Source organism: Lissotriton vulgaris, chromosome 11 (genome assembly GCF_964263255.1).
Source record: "Lissotriton vulgaris chromosome 11, aLisVul1.2, whole genome shotgun sequence".
NCBI lineage: Eukaryota > Metazoa > Chordata > Amphibia > Caudata > Salamandridae > Lissotriton > Lissotriton vulgaris.
In genome coordinates, this window is record NC_141699.1 from 99,338,205 (window position 1) to 99,365,099 (window position 26,895).

The window sequence follows — 26,895 nt, forward strand, 5'->3', positions numbered from 1 at the left end:
TGAAACTCAGTCCCGTTATGGTCAACGCTGTGATGGGCAAGCGCCCCCAAGAAAAGGATGATTTTCCTTTCTGGCTTGCCGAGAAGTTTGACCAGCTGGAAGCAGTATTTCCTAACACGTCTCCTGGTGAAAAACACAGGATTCTGACAATTAGCTTACCAAAAGACTTGACCCCTGAGATAGGTGACTGTAAAACCTGGGGTAAGACGTTTGCAGCGGTCTACACAAGGTGTTACGGCACTCCGTCTATGACTGTCCTGCCGACGGTCCTTAAACGTGTTCAGGATGAGCACGGACCTGAGGCTGCGGTTGAATTGGGTATGTGCCTCTTTGGCACCTTTGATGTGGTTTCCGATCTCATACTTGGGAATGTCAAGGGGGATGCGGTGAACTTTCAGGTTGCCAATGCTTTGCAGGCGATTCCCGATGCCGACAAACCCTGACAGTTGGCGAGGATTTTTGTGGCGGCTTAAAAAACCGTGGGCCGCAATAGTAGGGGTCTTAAGCCTTTTTCTACTAAAGAGAAAAAACAACCCCAAGGGCAGAAGTCGGAAACTGACGACCAGCCCAAGACCAAAAAACTAAATTGGCTGAAAAAACAAAAACAGGGAAAGCAACAACAACAACAGAGACAGGAGTCTCGTCCTGCATCTCCGTTGCCTGCGCCCACAGAACTTGTTTATGACTTGCACGATTGCGCGATGATAAAATCACCTGATCGTTTTCAAGTTTCAGATCAACGCTCTCCTCGTTCTTTTCAGGAGTCACCGGCTTTTTCGACCGGTGGTGGATGAGGCGGCAGGGGTCGGGGTGGTCAGCAAGAACGCAACCAGCCCCGCCCGAAAGACGGTAAAGGCAAGCAGGACGATTCTACACCGAAGAGACCCCAGTTTCAGAAAAAGAAAGTCGCTGCTTTAACAGCACACAGTTATGCCACAGATAGTGAGAACTCAGCTTCAAAATCAGACATGGGCTCTGACCTTGCTGGACAGCGCGGCGGAGATAACCATAGTGCGAGAGGCCCTGCGTCCACTACTGAAGGTGACAGCGACTGACCGTTATGTTGTTGGAGACAGCTGACACTAGAGTAGCTTCCCCTGACAGACTTTATGAAATAGTCCTATTCATTGAAGGTGGCATTCAACGTACCATAGAAGGGGTATTTTGTGAGAATCTTACGACTACCTATGACATTTTGCTAGCGGAGGCTGACTGGCCCCCACCTTTTGTGCTCGCGGCTCCAAGAGGGGAGGATGTAATCCTCCCTAGTTTCGCGCACACTGTCTCGAAGGAGCAGGCGCTGAATTTTGCAGTAGAGTGGGCTAAAGCCCTTGCGCCGGCTCTGTACCGTACACACTGTGGATGGGATACATTTTCCCCACACCACGAAATTCCTTTGCGGTCTATGCCTCAGCCTCAACCTCAATATCCCATAAAGCGTGAAGCTAAGGCTTCCGTTGCGGAAATCCTTGAACAATTGGAATATCAAGGAGTGATTGAAACTTGTGTGTCACCAATGAATAGCTCTCTTTTTACTGTATCCAAGCCTGACAGTTCATATCGTTTGGTATTGGATTACCGGCATTTAAACTCGCATTGCCGTACCTGTGCAGTACAGAATACTCACGGCTCTGCTTTAGTGGATAGTTTGTGCGTAAGCGGTTTAAAACCACGCTTAACATTTCCAACGGTTTTTATGCCCACCATTTGGATGGTCTGAGCTCCCAATGGACCTCCTTTACTAGTGGGGGTGTCCACAAACATTTCAAACGTTTACCGATGAGCTACACAATTGTCCTAGAGTGTTTTCTGCCTGCATAGTCTCTCTCTTAGAGAGAGTTGACCCAGATGCTTGTTCGTATGTGGATGACATTTATCTCACAGATGACGAACTGTGGGAGCATCTGTGTTGAGTTGACTGCTTAATTTGTAGCTTTGCAGACTTCGGTTACAAATTCAACTTTGCAAAATCGCACATTGCGGAGAACACAGTGTTGTTCCTGGGCTACGAGCTCAACAATGAAGGTCGAGGATTAGCTCCTCACTTTTTGGAGAAATGCGCACAATTGCGCGCTCCAACAACTCTGAAAAAATTACAGTCTTTGCTGGGATTTTTGAATTTCGGGAGGACATACATACCTGAATATGCCCAGTGCATCAAGCCTTTGTATGCTTTGATACAACCAACTTTTACCAAATCAAACTGGCTGCCGGAGCACTCGGCTATACTGCAATCTTTGCAGGCTGATCTGCTTGTTTCTAAATACTTATTGACTCGTGATAACCACACCAACCTGATGATAAGAATCATCCCTGGGACGGTGGGTTTCACATCCCTTACCTTTAACGAAGGAGACACAGTACCTATTGCTTACAAGTCACACTTGTACACTTCAGCTGAATGCGATTTTCCACTGTGGAGAAAGTTTTGGCAGCGGTACAGATGGCGATTCTGAAGGAACACGCTCTGTCACAGGGTAAACGCATGTTGGTTGTTACCCCGTGTCCTGCTTTGGCAGCAGTTACGAAAGCAAGTGTACCCAATTCTAAAGCTTTGCACCCTCGGTGGATAAAATAGGCAGCATAATTGACGTCTCCGGATGTCATGTTTATTTTTGATGCTTCCTTACGGTCGCAGGAGTTTTTGCAATATGAATTTGTTCATCCTGCTCCTTTGGCTATGCGGCGTTTGGAGGATTTCCATTGCATCATATACACTGATGGTTCGGCGCAGGTTGCGCATGGTTCCAAACACGCCTACGTTTCTGCATGCGCCATTGTGGTAGGTGCCTCTCGGAACCTGAAACACCCTCGACTGGACCCCGATCGGGGTTTAGTCCACTTTTACGTCCTGATGAATGCCTGGTAAACTTACACCATTTTAAGGCAGAAACATGTTGACTGATATTAAAAGTTTCTGAAAATAACCAAACAAATAATTTTGGACTATTTTCCAACACTATATTTTATCTATGTCCCAGTGATTAAATAATAAATAATTTTTGAAGCACTTAAGACATTTTTCTCTCACCACCACTAATTAGTTTCACTTCACGCCTAAACTCACAAAAAAAAACGCTTCGCAGTAGACCTGGCGTCGCAGCACACTGGAGAGGCACACGGCCTCTTCAGTGGGGTCCGATGATGAAGCATGTCACCAACCAGGTTGGTGACTGAGGGCTTTCTTAACTGACCTGAGTGGGGCCAGTTGCATTTTTCTTTGCTCCAAGTGTGGTTCTTTGTGTACCATAGAACACTCTTTTCTTGTTTGCAAAACTTAACCGGGGACTAAGAGTGGTTCCTTATTCTCGCTACCTCTCTTTTTGTTGTTGGTCACAAGATTGCCATACCTTAGTTTCATAAATAATGTTTTGGCTAGAGGAGGCTCAACTTCATCGAGGAAGTTCTCAAAGCTAGGCTCGTCCTTAAAGGTCAGAAAGTTGTTTGTTAGCGTTCCACCTCTATTTTCATTGGTCGTTAAACTTTTAACAAAGCCCCAAAAAGCGATCTTCACCAGATTTTTCAAGTTATGCAGTAAGGATTCGGACAAGCCAATTTTGGAGAAACATAGCCGAACATGTTTTAACCATATGTTGGACTTTAATACGTCAAGACACATTATCTCTTTTAGCCCATTCCTATAGTCTAGCAATTCTGGCGTTAACCATAGTCTCACCCAGAACATTAGGGGACGCAAGATAGTATAGTGGTCTGTTCTTTTAACATTTAGGTCCAACAGTAATGGCACTAAAGGGGTGCCTTTTGAAGCCCTTACAAGACTTCTCAAAAATGTATTCTCAATAGTTGAGAAAGCTATCTTGGACATAGGCCCCCAGATTTCCGCACCATACAATGCTGCGGACTGGACCTTGAACTTAAATATCCCTAACGCTGGTGAAACAGCTTTACTTGTACTTGCACCATGCTTTTTTAGAATGGGTATGGTATTCTGCGTAAATATTAACTTACTCTTTTCTAGTTGTGGCTTCCATGTAAACTTAGAATCAATGGTAATACCCAGATAAGAGAAATTTTGGACCGATTCTAGTTTCTGGCCGTTTAATGTTAGACAACCTTTTTGTGATTTATAAGGATTTAGGGCCATGCATTTAGTTTTCTTTGTTGTTATCTCCAAACCCATTTTATTACAATAGTCGTAAAATGAATGGAGGAGTGTCTGTAAACCTCTATTGGTTTGAGAGATTAGGATGGTATCATCCGCGAATATTAGCGCGGGTACCCTCTCCCCGTTCAATTTAGGTGAGTTATTATTACAACCCACCAAATGGGTAGGAATATCATTCACAAACAGTGAGAATAAAGTGGGGGCCAGCACGCGGCCCTGACGATCCCCGCGCTCAATTGGTATATTCTGGGATAGTTCCCCATTTGGGCCCCATCTTACTTTAGCAAAGTTTTTCGCAGGCAACCCAATTATCTGGTACAACAAACAACCAGGTAACCCCATCATATAAAGGGACTTCCACAAAAGATCTCGTGGCACAAGGTCGAACGCCGCTCTAAGATCTACGAACGCAGCGTAGAGATGTCCCTTTTTAATGTGAACATATTTCCAGTAAAGGCAGCAGAATCTAAAGGCCTGATCAACAGTGCTCACTTTGTTCCTAAATCCTGCTTGGAACTTTGTGAGGACAGAATTGTCTTCCATCCACATGTTTACCCGAGCTAAAATATGCCTAGAATAAATTTTTGGGAGAATATCCATTAGGCTCATTGGGCGATAGTTTGAGGGTTCAGACCGATCGCCCTTTTTAAAAATTAAAACAATCTCTGCTCCCCGCCAACTTTCTGGGAAATCTACACCTAACGACAGTACATTGCACAAATAATTTATGTATGGTGCCCAAATATTTAGCTCATGCTTGTAGAGGTCACCGGGGACTTAATCTAGGCCATGTACTTTGCCGTTTTTTACGGCATTGATGGCCATTTCCGTTTCCTCAACAGTAAATTCCAATTTAGCACTGGAGGGAGTAAGCCATGGAGCGTCTTCACTGGTGGCATTTGTGGTTTCGTATTTTTTATATAAAGTGGTAAAATGGTTAACCCACGTGAGTTCGTCAAGAAAAACATCTTTGACTACTCTTCCTACGTGATTCCCATTTGCCACTAGTCTCCAGAAACCTACATTGTCTTTTGCCTTTGCAGCGGCCAGCAGGTCTGCCCAGCTATCTTTCTCCCAAACTTTTTTCGCAACCGCCAGGGTATGCTTATATTCTTTCCGAGCCAGTTTAACATCATCTGAGGATTTCGTTTTTAATGCCAACAAAAGGCTTTCTTTAGACTGCCGGCAAATCTTGCCATACCATGGCTTGCTATGGGACAAATTATTTGATTTTTGGTGGTTCTTTTTTGGCATTTTAGTAACCAAAAGTTTTAAAGTTTTAAAAAACTCATTGTGCAATTTAATAAAGTTATCGGGGTAATCAGCCTCCGCTGGTGAATTTACAAAGGCGGAAAACGTCTTAGCAAATAATAAATATATTTCTGCAAGAGTTTCACCGCGCTCTAAAAAATGGGACCATTTTAAGGCACGTCTATTGTTACTAACCAGGATTTCATCACAGGGACCACTTTGAGCATCTGTTATATTGGCACTACTAACTCCATTAGCTATACGTGGTTCAAGTAATAAATCCAATGGACGGTGGTCACTCTCTAGTCTGTCCTTCACCTCTAGATCTATCATGTGCTGCCAGATATCTAAAGACACAATTATAAAGTCTAAATTGCTTTTTGAGTTGTTTCTTACGAAGGTAGGTTTTTAGATATATCTGACGGAAGACGGCCATTGCAAGCCCTCAGGACGTATTCCGCGCTCAACTTCATTAATTGGACTGCCAGAACTGAACAATGCATAGGGTCAATGTTATCCAACAAGGGGATTTTATTTGCTCGGTCTTCCTCGTCGAAGACATCACCCAGACCTAGGATTGGTTCATAGCTGCAATTCAGATCCCCAGCTATTATTACAGCCTCTTTATCAGCCATTCTATTTAAAAAAAGAGTCCAATTTAGCCAAGGTCGTTGATTCTTTCGATAGAGGGGCAGGTCTATTATAGACATTAATTAACTATAGCACCTTCCCTTCGCGCGTGGTGATTTTTAGTGCCAATATATCCATCGAGTGTGTCCATAACTTCTACCTGAATCTTCAAGGTTACTTGATAAGTCCACCTGAGGGCCTGCCTCTCACTGAATGGATTGCACTAATCCCAAAGGATTTATAGCCTACTCTACGCGGTGTACTAAGTGCCCATGTTTCCTGGAGGAGACAAAATGAGCTCGAGTCAATGTAGTTTGACCAATCGGGGTCACTCAGGTTTTTTGTTACTCCGGCTATATTCCATGAGATTAGTTTCAGATTTTGATCATAGCTATTACTAGTAGACCTTTGCTCTTGGGGTAAAGAAACATCACTTGCACTTGTAAATCCCATGCATAGCACATCTAGAGAATTCTCTCCATCTAATATGTTAGTACACTCTCTCATTCTAGTGCCACCGTTCACAGATACTCGGTGGTGCAATTAATCTTTCGACATACCACCCACCTGAGCACAGTCTGCCCCCAATTTCTCTTCACTAGGAGCAGTAGTACGAGCTCCTTTTTCCCCAGATGGGACATATACACTAGAATTCATTTTAGTTTCGGCCCACCTCTGTCATTTTTTTCCTATGATCATATGTGAGCATGGGGTTTAGAATACATGACCCTCCTTTATTACTAGCTCTACTACCCACAATCGGTTTCAGTCAATCCACTGATTCTAAGCAGCTGAATCTGTTGGGGACTCCTGGTGGCCCCCCGCCCTAGGCAGCGCACCCAAACCAACAGACCACGCACGCAACCTGGGCTTCATCCTGGACTCCTCCCTCTCCATGACTAGACAAGTCCACGCCGTCTCCTCGTCGTGCTTCAACATCCTGCGCATGCTACGTAAGATCTTCCGGTGGATCCCCACCGAGACCAGGAAGATGGTCACCCAGGCCCTCTTCACCAGCCGTCTGGACTACGGCAACACCCTCTACGCCGGAACCACCGCCAAACTCCAGAAGAGACTCCAGCGGATCCAGAACGCCTCAGCATGACTCATCCTGGACATCCCCCGTCGCAGTCACATCTCCGGACACCTGAGAGATCTGCATTGGCTCCCGGTCAACAAGAGAATCGCCTTCCGTCTCCTCACCCACACACACAAAGCCCTACACAGCCAAGGCCCAGGATACCTCAACAGCCGCCTCAACTTCTACGCTCCCAAACGCCAGCTTCGATCGACCAGCCACGCCCTCGCCGCCGCCCCCCGCATCCGTAGAGCCACCACAGGGGGACGGTCCTTCTCCTACCTCGCCGCCAAGACATGGAACTCCCTCCCCACCCACCTCCACCTGACCCAGGACCACCTCGCCTTCAGGAAGCACCTCAAGACCTGGTTGTTCGAGCAGTAGCAGACCCCCCCCCCCCAGCGCCTTGAGACCCTCTGGGTAAGTAGTGCGCTATATAAATGCAATGATTGATTGATTGATTGAATGTCGGTGCCCCTCCCCATCTATTGGGGTAGTCTGAGTCCCTGTCATTGTACCCACCCTGGGCATGATAATTGACCATAGTCCATTTCCCACCACCATCAGATCGCATATTGGATGGATAAAAGAACAAAAGTGGTCTGGTTACAATGTCAGCCATATCATCTTGGGGGCTTCACGAACAGATATGTTGCGCTGTTCGTGGATCTGCAAAATTTACGACTACACAATCCCCAGGGGATAATTTCCTAGTGTGGCCTATCCAAGGAACTCTCCGTACCATTAGAATTTTACTCTTTATATTTGGGGGTAAGGGCCGGTTGCCGTTAAGCCAATGGGATACTTTGTTTTTGAGTGACCAAAAGGATTCCTCAGTTTGTTTACCTAGTTCAGGGATTCCAGTCAGGACAGCTACATATGGGCAAGCTTCTGGTGGTAAGTTGATGTAACCACCCTTCGGTATCCTCCCCGTTCGGTGCTCATTTGGACTAGGCTGAGTAGGCTTGATACCCATAGCACTTGATCTAGGAAGTTCTTTCACTGTTGTATGGTTGCCTACAGGATTTATCCTAAGTACATTTATGGGATTCGAGCTTGGTTTTTGGGTCGGAAGCTGGGGTTTGTTTGCAGCTGGGGCTGGGCCTATTGAGGCAGTACCCAAAGTTGTTATGGGTGGCGTTTTGTCTATGCTGAGACTTGACAGTATTATTATACTCTTTTCTACCTCGAGCAGCTGATTTTCTATGCGTGACAATCTAGTTTCCAGGGGGATTAAAAGATTTTTGAAAATGTTTCCCACATTTTTCAGAAAGAGGGCTGCCCCCTCATCTGATATGCCTGTATTGGTGATTACTATATCATCTCCAGCTCTGGAGACATGAGTCCCATTTGATAAATCTATATTTGAATCAATTTGTGGGGCATCCTGCCCAGTCTGTACTATTTGCAGTGCAGGCCCTCGTTCCTCCCCCTGCTTACTCAGTGAGTCACTGTTGGCCTGTACTATGGCTACCTTATCCCTCTTACCTCCCGGGGCTGAGGGGGTAGGGCGTTTTCGCTTTGATATAGCGCCCTCCTGCCTTCCACGTAATTGTCTAGTGTTAGGTTCTTCGTGGCCCTCAACCTCTGTGTTTTCGATTATAGTATCGTCTAATATTTCTAACCCCGTAAAACCTGTAGTAGCGTTTAGCAGTTGTGTGGGTGCTTGTAAAAGTATGTTCGGCATACTGTGTACATTTACTTGTGTCTCAATAAGATTAAGTCTATCGGTATGTTCTGGTGTTCGGGCAGATGCGATATGGCCCATAGATGATCTTTTGGCCATCGCAAGATCCTGAGACACTCTACGTTCCATCAAACCTATCCCTTGATCTATGACTGAGTTGGCCCTGATTATGAAATTATCAAGGGTGCCCGTTAGCTGCTTTCACGAGTTGCCATCCTTTGTGAATATACAACCAGTCACGGATCAGCAATTTTAAGGATAATTGTTTAAATGATATACATACAGTTTACAAGCCCACGGGGAAACCAGAATAAAGAGAGATGTCCTGCTCCGGTCTTGCATGGCCTTGAACGGGCTTAAACGGGCCCGCCCTTGGCCCGGGCTTTGCCCGGCGCGAGACGCGGAAGTAGCTTAGTTTATATGCAGGGAGGAAGGGGGTGGGAAGAGGCTCCAGCTGCAGCGGAGATGAAAGCGCCGTGCAGGCTGGTCCTCGCAGTCCCACTCCCGTTGTTCCGTAGTTAGCCCCAATCGGTGTTTACTCTCCACAGTCACGGCTTCCACCAAAGCAGAGTTGTGGGCAAAGATTCACCAGGTGAGCACCAAAATAAAACTAGAAAGCACGTCTGACCACAGAACGGCTGCGAGCGGCTCCCGCGAAGCGGGGGCCGCGAGCCGTTATCAGCTGCTGGGAGGAGGGGGCGGGAAGAGGCCCCAGCTGCAGCGGAGATGGAAGCGCTGTGCAGGCTGGTCCTCGCAGTCCCACTCCGGTTGTTCCGTAGTTAGCCCCAATCGGTGTTTACTCTCCACAGTCACGGATTCCACCAAAGCAGAGTTGTGGGCAAAGATTCACCAGGTGAGCACCAAAATAAAACTGGAAAGCACATCTGACCACAGAACGGCTGCTGCTTTCGCCTCTAAGGCGTATAGGGATGCCATGGTTTCAATGGGGGTCCAAGTCAAGTTTTCATCTCCATACCGTCCTGAGGGTAATAGTGTTGTGGAACGAATGAACCGTGACTTAAAGCAATCCCTGACAGCTCGAGTTATAGGCACTGGCAGAAACTGGCTGGCCCATCTTAATGGCGTGCAGCATGCTCTTAATAATCTCCCTAGAAGATCTCTGGGTGAGCGGGCCCCATACGAAATGCTCTTTGGTATCAAGATGTATGTCCCGGACCTTGACCGTCTAGACTCGGTTGGTTCTGCTGCCTCCTTTGACGTAGATGAACATTGCAATGTTTTACAGACTCTACAAAAGACAAGAGACAGTCTTGCAAAGGAACATATACCCTCCACTTCGGATGATGCGTTGCAGATCCCGGTAGTTGGCTGGCTACTCCAAGTTGGAGAACTGGTTCGGGAGAAGATCGATACCAAGAAGGAATTTGGTCCCTTATAGCGTGCTCCAGTTCCCGTGCTTGGTGTGAAGGGCACTAGAACAGTCATTTTACCACCACTTCCAGGTCGTAAGGAAAACAGGTATAACTCCATTAACAATGTCAAGATACACAGAGTGGCCGATTCTTCTTAGCATGACACCAGCAGTCTCATGTCCTTCGATGGTGAGAAATTCTGTATTGGTCACTGCTTCGAATCATGCGCCGGAGGTGGCCCTTGAGATGCCTGCAGTTTCTTGTCCTTTATTGAGTGCATTGCCTGGTACTCAACTTGATGAAACTGACTACACTGACTATACCTACCCAACTGACTTGTCGATGCCTGATTTGGAAACTCGTTTAGCAACAGAATCTAGATTTTCATTTGACACTGTTTCTCCACAAGGCTTAGGGCCAATGCAAAATTGTTTTAAAAAACTTTTTTGATTCCCCCTTGGACTTACATTTGGTTGGGGCTTTTTTCACTTTACCTTTTTATGTCGATTGGTTTTGTGTTTTACTTTTTCCGATTCATCTATTGACACTATGTCGAGGAGAGAACATGCATTTGACATCTGAATGGAACATTGGCGCCCCATTCCTCGTCACATTCTGCCCACAGATTGAAAAGAGACTTGGCTTTTGTTAACATCACTGCTTGGCCTGTCCTGGATGGGATAGTCTGGGATGCTGTTAAATTTCAAATCCAAGGCCCGACTGAAGTTATTAATGTTCCTAATGTGCTTAGAGGTAACATGGGGGATGTGGTTGAACAAAACATACATTCTGATGATTGGGATGTTCAGGCTGTTGAGTCTTTGTTTGCTGATTTGAAATATTAGGCTGCCTTTGATGCTAAAGATTTATATTTAGAATCTGCTAAATATGGTGATTTGTTTTGATTCCAACATTTTGACAATCACTACCTACATAAAACTAATTCCAGGAGGAGTACTGTAAACTATACACAGTGGGAGCATTGCCCACCTCTGTTAAGAGGCAGCTCTAATACATTTTTGAAAAAGTACACTTATTTTACTGACTTTAACCAGTCCAATCCCACTTCGAATGACAGAAAAAACCAAGTCCAAAGTTAGACTTACCGATACTAAGTTATTGTACTCAAAGTCCTTTCTAGACCAGCTAGCTGTTGGAGGCTACGAGTTGTGGAAGGAAATAATTGGCCTTAAATCAGTTTGGGTTCTAAAAGTTGTTGATGGCTTTACACAAGTCAGGGTAGATCCCCGTTTTGAGAGTGACCATTTTGTAACCACTTATTCAGTAGGCAAATTGTGTCAGAATTGGCTCAAACACTCTAAATTGGTGTCGGTCAAACTGCTTTTGTCTAAACTGACTGACGAGGTTGATTTGAATGATTTCATAAATGGCCCGGCAAGAGGTAGGTCTAGAAGATGGATATATGCTGTTTATAATGAACTCTGGAAAACATCACAGATTGAAGTATTGAGGTTCTGCGATGGGTTTGTGAGTGTTCAGAAATGTTTTTGGCGCACAACAGGTAGTGGATTGGTCAAAAGAAATGTTAGTTTGTAGTTGGTGCAAATAGATCAGAGAAAACCCTAAACTCTGAGAAGCAGGGATGGCGGAAATCCTTCCCTGTAGTTAATTGTAAGCAAAATCCAATGCACACAACAAATCAGTGTGATATGATTGATCACCAACAAATGATAAGGATGGAGTAACTCAGATGTGTTCTTTTTGTGTCGTTTTATGGGAATGCATATATTGAGAACATGAAAACAGCCGACACGTGTTTCGTCAAGCAGGGAGTTAACCCGTGACTCTTCAGGGCTGTTTAGAGGTCATGAGGAGCGGGGTCTTCACCATACCCGGCGAGACCTGCTATCTACAAACCGACCTCGAACCCCAGCTGTTAACACTGCGGCTACTTTAGACGGCTATACACGCCGCAAACATCATTCCCCGACGCTCTCCTACTGGAACGTTTTAACGTACCGCATTAAGACGCTCACATTTCGTGAACACCCGATCAGGACGGCGTTGGAAGTATCACCGTTCCAACGACCCCGCTCCTCATGACCTCTAAACAGCCCTGAAGAGTCACAGGTTAACTCCCTGCTTGACGAAACACGTGTCGGCTGGTTTCATGTTCTCAATATATGCATTCCAATAAAACGACACAAAAAGAACACATCTGAGTTACTCCATCCTTATCATTTGTTGGTGATCAATCATATCACAGATTGAAGTGGCTACCCGCCTTAGGGCTATTGATCAAGCTAATTTAGAGAAAGTGCTTGCAGTAGTGGATAACAGCATTAACACACTTTCCTCCCGCATCTACACATTGGATAATATTGTGTCATCTGTTGTTGAAATTGTACAGGATGATGTGTCTGTTTTGTACCATGGTCAAAATCAATTGCGTTCTATTATGCAGTTTGCATGGACCCTGCAGACGCTGAAGGCCGTAAAAGTGCCTCAGAATTACATTAATGTTTCATCTCTATTATCCCTTTTAATTTGACTGAAAAAGCAAAGCTTGCTTTCAATGAGAGATGCGTTTTTTTCCATGTTACACATTGAACGATTGGAGTCTTTACCATTTTCAGTGGCAGAGGCCACTACTGCTACGTGGCTTATCCACGGGTTAATAACTTTACCATTTGCGCTTTTCCAGTTTACAAATTGCATGAAATATTTTGCCATTGGTAGGTACGAGTCTCTTGGTAGCTCCTATTTACATGAAGCCTGGTCGCTCCCTTTCACTTACAGATGCCTTAGGGACGGAAAAGAAGTTTATCTGAAAGGTGAGGAGTGTATGGAAACACCAGATCACTCATTAATGTGAAGACACATACAATTGCATGGCGCTTGTAATCAGGAACGGCCTAATTTAGCATGTGTTTTAAAAGGTACACCCGTGCCCGCTATTGTCCCCACTTTTACTTTAATTGCAAACGGTAGTTATTTACTTTTAAATAATGAAGATTGCTGTGGGTTATTAAAAGGCATAGCTTATGTGGTTACTGTCGGTGAGCGTGTGGTTTGCTGTAAAAATGTGTTATATCCACCCACGCGTGGGAATTTGGATGTTTTCATCTGGCCGAGGATTCCGACCTTGAAAGCAGAGTTCAATAAGATGAGTCGAATAAGAGCCTTATTGTCACAAAAAAAGTTGCCCTGACATCTGCTCGTGAAACATTTGTCCTTCACGTAGCTAACACCCGCACAGAAGTGCATGCTTTATTAAATACTGACCTGCCTTTACATTTCGGTGAGCTGATTCATACTATTTTTAACGCATCCCTCACATCGGGGCTGGCGCACTTTTTTAAAGTAGTAAGCAGTGGTCTAGTGACATCTTTCCAAAAGATATTTGGAGTCATTCCTGCTTTCTTCCATTCGATCTTTTCCAGCCTGTTTGGTGGATTTCTCGTTTTGCTGGCGCTGGCTGCAGGCTTTCTGGTGCGGTTTTGTTTTATTCAAAATGGATGCCCGTCCTGTGTTCCAAGACGAGCAGTCGCGGTTAGCACTGTTTCGCAGCATAATGCTTGAATATTATGGAACGCTGCCACTCGCCACCTTAAGTGCAGCATATGGATTATCGTTTTGATTTTCCTATTTCACCTGTGTCCAGCCTGTCTTTCATTGCCTGAGCTGTGATTTCGACTGGGCCCTGGATTTGTGTCTCTGCAATATGGTGTCTCCTGAAGTGGATTTTAATCATCTCATGAGTCCCTTAGTTACTCATGAATTGCTTTGTTCTGACGGAGGGATTATGGCCTTTGCAGCGATGCATGGAATACTGGGTCGTTGGAATATATTCGCAGCGGCGCAAGATTTCTTGGCACACAGCTTCATTGAAACCCAGCCGAGTTGTCCTCTGATGGTACTAGAGGCTCCGGTAATTGAGCATGTATGTTCTTTCTCACTATTGAATTGGATGGCTGAGTTATTTTCGGATGATAACAGTGACTTCCTTTTGGAAGCTGTTGCTGCTTATTTTGCATACTCCGTGTTAGGCTGACTCCTATCGAGGCCTTGTATATCGTGAAACTTTTTCCAATATTTTTTTTTGTTGAAAATTATGATGGACAGTTTTTTATATCGGTGAGATTTTGGATTTTTTGGCGGACTAAATTATTTTTCATCACCTACTCGAATTTGAACTGACTACTTCATTGAACTCTGCATTTCAAAATTGAGTCCCTTACCTTATCTTATCTTATCCGTGCTCGGATCAAGGAAGGGTGCCCTATAGATATACATTGCCTATATGCTGTGTTAAGTTAGCACGAGCTTATTAGGAGTTTAAACGCCATTTTACCTTTCTGCTGCTTCTGCACACAACACATAGCTGTTGCTTTAGCTTTGAGCCTAGTAGAATGTTTTGATTCATGCGAGAATATGTTGTTACTCTGATATCAGCCTTGCATGGCGAGCTGTGTCTGTACAGTGAGTGCAGAAACCTTCAAGGATATCTCAGCACAGTGGTTGTTGTGAGGTCTGATCTTCGCACGTTCCTAGACATAACATACATGCAGCTGTGGCCAAGTTCTGGCTTTAGGCGCGTTTTATATTGCTTTGCACAAGAGCATAGAAACACACTTGATGGTGCTTCGCATGCAGAGAGCTAGTGGAAGATTATGTGATCCTTTACCTCTAGGATCTTGAGGTATGAGGCCGCCCTGCTAAAACCCAAAGAGACCTTCTTAGATATAATATAATATACTAGCTAGGGAGGGTGAGAATTGGGTGTTATTGAATCCTATTTGTTTTAGCATAATACCATGCTTTCACCTTTTGTGCTCTACGGACTAGTGACTATGCTGCTTACTTTGTTTCTTATAATATGTTTGCTTGTATTTGCTAAGATACTGCGTTTGAGAACACTGCATTAGTGAATAAATATTTCAAATATGCACGCGTCCTCTTTAACTCCTTGTTCTGGATTGGAATGATTGTATAACGAAAGAGTGTTCATGTGTTCCACGTTACCTGAGGTGTACTAAGTCCATGTTCTGGTTTGTCTAAGCATTGGGAGTTTGTGATAACCAATGAGACACTGTAGCTAATCTGGTAGGGGATTTTGGGTACTAAGGTGAGTTTTGGCACACCCTAATTCACTGAGGTTCCAAGTCTCTATGCACAGTTCTGTATGAGAACGGAATCCCTGCGACAACAGATGGTGAGATTGACCAGGCTATTCATGCACTAAATGCAAGGAAGGCCTCCCCATCGAATTATATAAGCGCACTGCATCTAAGATCACCCCTTACCTGAGAAACATGTTTCAGGAGAGTCGTGAGTTAGGACTTTACTGGCCGATCAGCCAAGATTGTATTTATTCATACACCAGGTAAACCACTGGAGCGGTGTACTTCCTACAGGCCAATTTCGCTGCTCAAAGCGTAAATCCAGATTTTAGCCTAAGTGCTAATTACTAGACTATCTCCGATTATTAACACATTGATAAAACCCAAATTAATTTGGGCTTTAGGTTGAGAAGGAACACAGTGTTGAATCTAAGTCGCCTATATGGGGTACTGGGACACGCCTCCACAACCCAAGAAGAGACATTGGTAGTCATTCTGGATGACTGAATGGCTTTGAACACTATTGAGTGGCCTTTTATGTTTGAGGTATTGGAGAGATAGCGATTTGGTCCAAAATGTCTGTCCTGGATCTGTATAAGGATCCCCTGGCACAAGTAGCAGTAAACGGTGGTTTACCGCACCTTTCAGCTCCGGAGAGGCACAAGACAGGGCTTCCCTCTCTCCCTGCTTATATTTGCTCTAGTGTCGGAGCCACTCGCAGAGTGGATAGGAGGAGATCCTTTAATTAGATGACTCAAATGAACGGATATGTGGACGATATCCTACTATAAGTGGCAAGTCATACATCACACTTCATAGAATAGTTCATATGTTTGAGCTTTATCATAGATACTCTGGCTACACTATAAATTTGGACAAGTCTTTAATTTCCATACTTAGTGGGACGGTCATGCCCCGTCGCTGTGAGGCCAGGGAGGTCACGGATGGATTTCGATACCTGGAGTTATTTATAACTAGAGGCCCACGGGTCTTTCAAGAGCATAATCTAGAACCCCTGCTACAGAGACTAAGAAGGGATGTCCAACAATGGAAGGCCTTGCCCTTTTCCATGCTAGGGAAGGCGGCATTGTTTAACCCCTTCGATGCTGATGACGAGCTCAGCTCGTCATCACCCACGGGTGTCATGTGCTGATGACGAGCTGAGCTCGTCATGGTGCCACTAAATGGCATTTTCCAGCACAGGGGGGGGGAAACGCCTAGCAGCCAAGTTGTTAAGATGATGGGGTTACCACGCTTCCTCTATATTTAGCAAAACGCCACGTTTCTGGTCCCCTTACCTATTTCTAAGCAGTTGAAGCACTCATTCGGACGCTCCAGTGGGATGGGGGGGCCATGATATCATTAGTGAAGCTGTCTCGGAGCTGGTGGGACAGGGGTATATCACTTCCTGCTCCCAACAAAATTAGCGGGCATTCCAGCTAGTGGTGGTGAACCACTGGGTCTACTTTTCTCATGATGATCCAGCTTACAGGATGGATTGTCATAACATGCAGCCGGGGTAAATCTTAGAGCTCAGGAGAGGAGTCGCAGAGCATCTTAGGCCAACCAGACACCAACCACGGTGAGAGTTTGGCACTGCAACTGCGGCGTTGAGGTAGAATCACCCAGGCGGCGTCACTGTGGGACAGATACCAAGGTTTCAGGAAATGGGATTTAAAAGGAATCTTGCAAGTCAAGGACTTGAGGGCAAATGGAGAGGTAAAATCCTTTGAAGACTTAAGCAGGGACTACCAATTGGTACCCACAGAGTGATACCGCTATCACCAGATTAGAAACGCCCTGTGGGAGGGATACAGAAGGGAATGGAGTTGCCGAAGTCTGCGCTGTTGGAGGACAGGTTGCATGACAAATTCATGCATAAACGAGTCATCTCCTTGACCTATCGCAAATTCTTAACAAGTCCCCGGACCGCCTACTGCACTTTAGAGACAAATGGGGGATGGACCTGAGGCAACTTGATGACAATGAGTGGCAGGAGGTGATAGTGCCTCCTGGAGTAGTGGCCATCCACTCATTCTCGATTCGTGCAGTCGAACATTTTACACCAAATTTAGTATTCATGCACGAGCATGGTCAAGATGGGAAGGGCTGAGTCAGTTGAGTGCCCTAGGGGGTGAGATCTGGAAGGTAATTTTTTCCATTTGTTGTGGGAGTGCCCAGAACTCCATATCTATTGGAGGGCGGTGGTTACATGTATGATGCACACTTGTGGGGGAGACATTTAGATTTCGCCAAAATGGTGTTTATTAAATGTATGGGAGGCAACTGATCTCAGAGTGGCTGATAAGCCTTGGGTCACTCTTGGCTTAGCTGTATCCAAACAAAGCATAGCAAGATTGTGGGGGTCAGCCTCTGCCCAACACTGCAGAGTTGAAATCGGACATGGATTGGTACGCGCAAGCAGAGAAGGTAGTCTATGAGGGGAGGGGGTGCTCACGCAAATGGACAATGGAATGGTAAGGGGGGTGCACAACTGTTGGGGGGCCTGACCCGAGTGGCATGGAGTATCAGGGGCGATGCAGATGGTCTCATCGAGAGGGATGAAAGGCGGTGGTTAGTACCTGGGACATTAGATGATTCTTGTAAACTCCCTTTGTCATAGCTGTATCGTAATGCTTTGTGTGCTGATAGCTGCTGTCATAGCTGCAATGTGCTTCCTCATTCCAATAAAGAATTGTTAAAAAGACAAATATTAAGCAATGAAAGCTAAAATCTCATGCACTGTGCTTATGTTTAAACATTACACACTGATCCACTAAGCATCCAGTAATACACCCTTACTGCATCTTTTCTATAACTATAGGCACCAGCATTCAAGCATTTATTTTGGTACTAATTTGTTGGCACACAGCGCCAGCTTTCAATGGTTTTTGCATGCTCTCATTTCTGAAAGGGTAACATATAATTCAGTGTTCTTTGAGATCATGAAGACTTCCATTGGCTGCAAATGCGCAGAAAGGTTACAACCCTCCCATCTAAAACCACCCCGGCTCACTCAGCCCTGTTTTCTGTAACTCGGACACACCAAGAGGAACACAGTGCCAGAGCAGCAACTCCAGAGGTCCATCTGGTTTACTTTTCAACCCCACTCACTTCCACCAAGGACTGACCAACGCAGCCATCTTGGCTTTGGACTAGGTTTCTGTGATAATCAGAGTCCAGGACATGGTTGATTGAGAAAGGGTATCTCACTTTGTTGTGCAAGGCGTTGACACAGCCAAGGAAGCAGCTTTCAAAGCTAAAGTGTTCCTAGCCTCGACGAATCTTACGGTCCCTTATCGGCTTAAAATGGTTACTTTACCACACATACTTTCAAAAATGAGTCCAAAATGAGCAGTGTTTCATAAAAGGCTGTGATCTGTGAATGTGGGCCACTATTTTTGATCCCCGGGATCAAATTGGATCTGAAACGTTTGCATGAGCAATACCTGTATGTGTCAGTAGGTGGCATTGCTCTGCTCCGCCTAGCATCATCAACAACAGAAGTCATGTACAGTGCCTTTATATGAACCACCCCAGTGCCCTGCAGGCACGGTTTTTCACGACTTCAGGAGTGCAGAGCTATGACGAACACTGACCACTGGTGTGTAAAACTAGTACCCTGAAAGGTGAACAGCCCTGTACCTAAAAATCTGTTCGCATAGTGTGAAAGATGGGTGGGTCGGTAAGGAGTTTGCAGCTAGATAGTTTTTCTACCATATAAGGCACTAACTTGTTTATATGAAAGATGCCCAAGCATAACATCCCTAGAGGAGGGTCTGTGAACCAGAGTCGGACTAGAAAGTCCTGCAGGACAGAATGGACAATGTGCCCATCCTGACATACATGACTATCTGGGCAGTTGTGCTTGGTGAACATGTGCAGAGATGCCCACATTGTAGCCTAACAGATGTCCAGAACATGGAACTCCACGTGCTAACAGTGGTCACAGCCTTTACTCTGGTGGAGTGAGCACGAAGCCCTCTGGGGGGTTGCTTCTTGGCCAGCACATGGCAGATTTTAATGCAGAGAATAATCCATCATAAGATGATTTGTTTCTGTCCTGGCTTCCCTTTCTTGTCTCCGACATAGCCCACAAAGAGTTGATTATCCATCCAGGACAGTCTTATGCAGTCAAGGTACGCGGCTACGCTCTTTTAAGGCCCAGCCAGTGGAGTCTCTCCTCACTCTTAGAGGGATGAGGCAGAGCGTAAAAAGTAGGCAGGGGATTGACTGGCCTACTTTGAACAGGGTGACTACCTTACGCAAGAAGGAAAGAGTCTGAAGGAGCAGTTTGTCTGGGTAAGAAGATGTACGAAGGCTCAGAGGACAGCACCTGTAGTTCACTGACTTTCTGGGCAGATGTAATAGCCACCAAAAATGCTGTCTTGGTGGCGAGGGGCCTACAAGGGTAGTTGTGAAGCAGATCTAATGGAGCACACATTAGAAAAGTAAGAACCAAACTGAGGTCTCAATGAGGCATAAAGAAGAGAACTGGAGGAAACTGACCGAAAACCTTTAAGGAACGTATTTAAAATAGGAGACTTGAAAAGGGCTGGCCGATCTAGCAGCTACAGAGATAGATAGCCGATAAATATCCCTTAAACGTGCCCATGCAGAGCCCTGCTGCACCAGGGTAAGTATAAACAAAAGAATTTGGGAAAGGGGTACAGATGAGAGGTCAACCTGTTTGAACACTGCACTACAAACTTGCTCCAACGGCTGGTTACACGGTCTTGGTGGAGGGTCAGAGAGCTGCCATAATAACATTACACACTTCAGGAGGAAGGTTAAAAGCGGTCAACTGTACGCCGCTCAATATCCACGAGTGAAGGCAAAGCATTGACAGGTAGAGAACCCTCCCCTGATGTTGCAACAGGAGATCCTCCCAAAGGGGCAGCACGATCAGAGGACCGATGGACATGCTCACCAGCTCGGGATACCTGTCGCAAAGTCATCATGTGCCCTGAGCTCCCCAACTTTTTGCTGAATTTTACTTGTGGTGACTGACTCCGACTGATCCTGGCTCCGCCTAACCAGGAGCAGTGCTATGCTGAAAGAGACACTTAAAATACAGTGAAAACACCTGCATACACTTGGGGTTAGGGTACCCTTGTGATTGGCAAGACCCAGGGCCGTTTCTAGGTGTTTTGCCGCCCTAGGCGAGAATTGAAAAATGCCGCCCCCTCCCTTTTACTACGATCACTCTAGCCCCCGTCATCCAGGATAGAAAAATTAATGCATCTGATATAAAAGAACTTGTATTCAACAATAAACAAAAAAACACATCAAACATTAAATAACTGAATTGCACTATTTATGATATTTGAAACAGTGGTGTGGAATCTAATAAAACTACTACTTGTCCATGGGACAGGTGGCTTCATAAATCTACTTGTCCCGTAAAAAAAATCCACTTGTCCATTTGGTGTCATGTAGTGCAGTGAAAAATTATGGCTGCAATCTCATTATATAAGAGTTTTGCGGCCTTCCTTTTATTTTATGCGTTTTTATATAGCGCAGAATTTACCCGAAGGTGTCAGAGCGCTTCACAACAGGAACAGTAATGATACATGAGGGAAAAATTACAAGTTACCAGATTACAAAGGCATACGTTAAGTTACATGAGGCAGAAATGACAATTGTGAGCAAACAAAATACAAGAAGTAGCAAACGGTACATTACAGGAGGAAAAAGTGACATGTGTGCAGGTTACAAAAGCATACAAAGTACAAGTAGAGGTATAATACTGCAATAAAAGGCAGACCTCCACCCAGCCTGGCACTGGCGCTCCACGCTCTTGACACCAGGCCCAGGCCCAGACAGTTAAACGCATTGCTGGAATGCGCGCAACTCAAGGAAAGGGGACCTCAGACTTTAAACTAGTTGAAGGCACACAATCTTTGCGGCCTTCCTTGACCCCCTCTCCTGTGCCCTGACCTCCACCCAGCCTTGTCCACATGCACAGTTGTGGCGGGATAAGGATTCTATCACCTCACTGACTGGAGCCGAGGTCTACCGCCTGGACATGGGGCCGCGGACGCCAATCACATTCTATGACTTTTGGATTAGGGCCTGCTGCTTCAACAAATAAACAAACAATAACAAAACCCATGCAGACGTGCGCCCGTCTCTGGAGCCGTGAGGACCGGGACAAGCTCAGAGGCTGACTCAGACACAGGCCTCTTTTTAAATTAAGAGTAAGTACTGTACATATTTTGCACATTCGCATTAGGCCTGCATGATGTTCGTAATAGTCGCTTCGCTCTAACTGCGCAGTAACTTACTCACCTGTGCTCGGGGGAAAGAAAGTCACGTCCACACGCAAGTCCTTGCAGTTTGCAGGCTCTGATGCTCATGCAATGCTGGTCTCTCTCAGGTTCTCCGCACTACCACCGGCACTACTACTGTGAGACTCTGGGGTCTCAAGCCAGGCCAGCGGGAGCTGAGGACTCGGAGTAGACATCTGCTGGCCGGGACAGGTCTGTTTTGTTGTTGTGGGGCACTGGCAGAAGTCAACAGGTCGGGTCTGGCAGTCAATTCTTCATTAGCCAGCACCGCCACACACACAGTCCAGCCGTGCCCCGCGCACCGACAGCGAGAGGGAGGTGTGCGTCACGCCATCACTGTCAGTGGCTGCTGAAGCACCACTCGGGGATTGGACAAAATGATGATGCCCAGGGCCGTCATTGGTAGCGCTATCCTGCGCTACTAGATTAACGGCCCTGTGGAGGGACCCACACATGATACAATACTAGTGTGTACCGCCCGCCCGCTCCTCTCCACAGCACCACTATCCACCACTAAGCTAGTGTGCGCTCAGCGCTGCGCAGCAACAATGTAGTAGTACAAGCATAAAGCAGGTGCGCTTGCACTCCACTTATAGGTGCTGCTGTCAGCGTGTTTTTTGCCGCCCTCCACCTTTTGCCGCCCTAGGCGGCCGCAGAAACGGCCCTGGCAAGACCTCCACTATAAGGCCCTAGTATATAATAGGGCAGGGGGATTGAATCTACATTTAGATCCATAGTACAGATTAGGGCAGGGCAGTTTAGAGGCCAGCATCCTTTTCTGCACTTGCATGTGTGCACTGCTGGAGCCTGAGGTCAATTTGAAAGCAGCCCTGTGTTGCAGGACTGCTTTTAAAATGCAAACTCGACATTGGCGTTTGAAGCACTTCCAAAATAATAAACTACAATGCTTTGGCATATTAGGTACCCCCAGGGTCTCCCCTAGTTGTGCCAGGGGTGAGGGGCGTCAGGTATTTTATATATTCTTATAAATATAAGGAGCACCCTTATAAAATGAGTTGTATATGCCCTGTGTTAAGTGAAATTACACATTCCACTCCCCACATTGTGATAAAGTGCTTTACTAAATCGACTTTTGGGCTAGGAGCACTGGTGGAGGGAGATCTGCAATATTTTTACATATTCAGAACCCCTAACGTGTCCCCTAGCTGTACCAGGGGTGGGGGTCCTATAGATATAGGCACCGTTCTTATAAAACATGTTTTTGTAAGTCCTGGTGTTGGAAAGATGGCCAACGTCATTGTTCCCATTACAAATCCCCTGCCAGATAAGTTAACATGGCAAGAAGTTATTAACAAATAATTCCCGCTAGGAGAATCATATAAATGTCATTTAAGGCCTTCCTAAAATGGTATTTATAAATCCAACAATATGGCATTTCTCCTAAAATGTACAGACAGTTATAAGACTTTCTTGTCTGTAAGCCAAATTTCCTTCCAGTGGTCTGTCCTGATTGGTCAGAGTTAAGTGGATTAGCCAGGCTCCTTTGAGGTAATAAAGAGACCCTGGGGTTTGCTAGGAGGGCAGGGTTCTGCTACACAGAAATGCCGGGGCAAAAGGAGGGGTCATAAACAATATCCTTCAATGGCAAGAGAAGACAAGCAGAAGAAACCCGTTTATTTTACCATTCTCCTCTCTAAACCCAGCCGGAGGCTAGGCTTAACGGAGAGACTATGGAGATTAGCCATCCTGGAGGTGTTTTTTGCCAGCTCTTCTCTCCCTGCTGAAAATTCTGACATGTTGAATTTTGCAGAAATGGTGCTTTCTGGGAGATCACTGTGCCACACTTTGGAGGAAGTGGTCATGCTCTGGGGTGTTGCCCTGCACCTCATTGGACAGGAGTGCCATCAAGCTTCACCCCAGAGAAAACTGAATAAATATTTGAGAGGGGCAGTGCCTCTCAGATCTGCTGCTTGAAACTCAAGAAAGAAGAAAGATCCAGGCTAAGACGTTTGATTTGCACCAATCAGGCCCTGCACTCTGACTGACTGTGCCGGCAGCACAATCTGAAACTATAACCCTGTGGAATACCTTACTTCCAAAGGACTAAAGAGGGGACTAGCTGCAAGCTACAGGTTAACAGCGCTCACCTGCCTCAACTCCACCAAGAGTCCCCTGCCTGGAGTGTATCCAGTGGACCTTCAAGGGTGTTGTCTAGGTGCATTGTGGTCCCTACGTTTCAAGGACCATCTTGGAGATTCCAGACCCTTGGATTGTACTTTGGAACCCCCATGAGGAACTTCAGGAAGAAGTTACAGAACTTTGGTGAACTTTTGTGAAAAGATCCAGAGGGTGACCGGACTCCCACAGAAAGAAAATCTTTTTAACCCTCCCTGAATCCGGCCTGCTGGAGGAGGCTGCACGACATCTGGTGAGAAATCTTCCAGAAAAGTTGCTAAGTGTGAATTTGTCCCTGTCAGGGTCAACCAAATGTCCAAAAGTAGCACTATTGATTTCTAAGCACTAGAAAGGGTTTAATCTTTAAAAAATTATACCTCTGGTTCCCTAAATTAAATCTTTTCGTTTTGGTGTCATTTTAAAGATAAAAATCTTTCCTATTTTTATAAATAGGTGTTGGATTTTTATTGTTAGTTGTGTCTTAATTATTAACGGAATTGTTGTTTTTAAATGCTTTACATGCCTGTCTTTGAAGTTAAGCCTGCCTGCTCGCAGCCAAGCTACTAAGGGCCCTATATTGTGTTAGTGGTATTAATTTAGAAATTATATTGCACATTAAACTTGCGCATTTGCACTTTGTACTAGCACTACATGCGCTGTGTTAGAGCTCGAGGGGGGAAACTTTCTAAGGACAGGTTAGCGGTCTAGCCTTCACGCTAACTCACGTCAGGTCAGCCACGATAAATTGGCCGATGACGCGACTGCGCCCAATGGCACGCGGAAGGCGCGCCTAAGGCAAGCCTGTCTGCGCCCGTCCACGCCCATACGGAACATGGGGCAGGAAACCATGCCGGTTTTGAGAGGATAAGAACTACCTTTACTACTGCGCAACTCTATGACCTTAGAAGAAAAGTAGACAGTAATTGCGTCCATGTTATGCCCCCTGATAACGCTAGCTCGTATTGCACTCATTGCAGTTTTCACTTTCAAACCTTAACACAAAGACCAGTAGTTCCTTCTATTAAAAGGCAGGTTATTATGCTTTTGCTTAACTGCCACTTGCTCTCTAAAATGTATCTTCTTCTTGAAGAGAGAAACCCTGATGCTTTATTTTCAACCGAGACGTGGCTTATCAAAGACACAGACTTTGATATGGTCCAATCTTTGCCCCCACATTATGTCATTCAAAGGCTCGACTGCAATATATGTGGCGAAGGCGGCCTGGCCATAATCCACAAGGATACCTTTGCGTGTAGAACCACTGCAAATCCAGTGCCAGACTGTGAAAGTATTTCTTTTGTGATTGAGTTATCACCTACATATACCTTTTCAGGGATTCTGGTTTACTGTCCCCCAGGTTCATTGGGTCTTTCTAAAAAGGAACTGCCGATGCTGGAGCAAATTTAGCCAGCTCATCCCCTAATTTCACAATCTTGGGTGATTTTAATCTTCATTTTGACGATGACTTTTCCGTCACCCCCGTAAAATTAGCTGACGAACTTGCAATGTATCAATTGATGCTAAAAGTAAACAGGCCTACCCACACCAAAGGCCACTTGCTTGACCCCATTTTTTCTAATATAAACAATCTTGTGTAGAGGATGCTGTCCCCATTCGTGGTCTGACCACTTCTTACTCTCTTTTAATTGGACTCTACCAGAGGTCAATCAACCTACTATTAGAACCACCAAAATTGTTTGTAGGTGGTCGAAACTTGCCCATGACATACTGACAAATAATCTTAGAAATACCCTCCCTCCATCTCATCCCAACCCCATTATTGCTACAGATAACCTCAATAATTGGCTAGAGCATGCACTTGTGTCCTTCCAAAGAGGAACATTTCAGAAAGGATGGGAGTAAAAAAAATCCTTGGTACTCCCAAAAACAACATCAATTAAAATAAACATGTAAAAGGTATGTAAGAAGTTGGAGGAAGGATTTCTCTGCGGCTAGTAAAATAAGGTACAGTGAAGCGATTAAAGTTTATAAAAACGAAATTAAAAATACTCAAACCCTTTATTATCAGGGACTAATTTTATCAGCCGATTCTCTGCGTGAAATTTTTTAAATCGCCAATTCCCTTCTCAACCCCCCTGCTCCCCTCAATGGCACAGACAATGCTCAATTTAAGTGTGATCAGATGAGTTTTTATCAGAAAAAATACAAACTATCTTTGACTCTTTTCCTCCGATTGCTGCATTATATCACCTATGCCTGTATTAGGTGATATAATCACCCCCATATCTCTATACTTCTGGTGGAATTCAATCCGATGAACCTTAATACTTTACAAAGGCTGCTCAGTGAGCTTATATCGGGCTCTCCTCTAGATGCTACTGGCAGAGCCTAGAAACTAAAATTCTTTATAAATGATGGCTCAATCCACTATCACACTTACTAATCAATACCAGGCCCATAAACATAGTGAGTGAGGTGAATGGATCATATGTTATTAATGACTTTTTGCAATAAACTATCTACAATAAACAAGACCAGCTTGTCATTTTAAAAAGTTTATTAAAACATATTTAAGAAAACTTAGGTTTGGAACTTTATTAAACAAGCATTAGAAAAAGTCATATAAGTTTTATTCAGCATTTTATAAAGAGAGCTTATTTAAAAAAAAACATTATTAATTAGCAGAAATAAGTGAAAAGGAAGAGCATTTCCAAAACCTAACTATCTCTCTGACGCTACCCTCATCGCCTGAAAACAAAGTTTTAAAAGTTACATTTCTTACGTGTAATCTTCGGACAGCAGAACACGTCCTTCTGGAATCAAGAGCGTAAGCCAAAAGTTTGCAGCTAACGCCTATTCTTATACCCTAAAACAAGCTGAGCTAACTATTTTTCACATTCCAACAGCTGAATTCTGGCTCTCCATTGGCTGAATCACCTCACGCCACAGTAAACTGTGACATCGTCCACCACGAGACCAGGCTTTACACAAAGTCATTGTTCATGCACAGAATCCTGGCAACAGTTCCTTAGTCCGCTACAATTTGTAGCAAAAATGTTCAAGCAGTATGAAATCTTGTCACGTCTCTTCCTTTTAGCCTTGAGCCAGACCATTCTGAGCTTTGTGGCACATCCAAACCCACTCCACAGAGTCGACTTTAGCAGTCCATTTTCTAGTGTTTTCAAAATAGAAGTTTATCAACCACTTCAAAATATGGGTTTCTCATGTGGCTTTCAACAACAGCAGGAGGCCTTTTCTGCGCCACTTCTGATTGCGTCA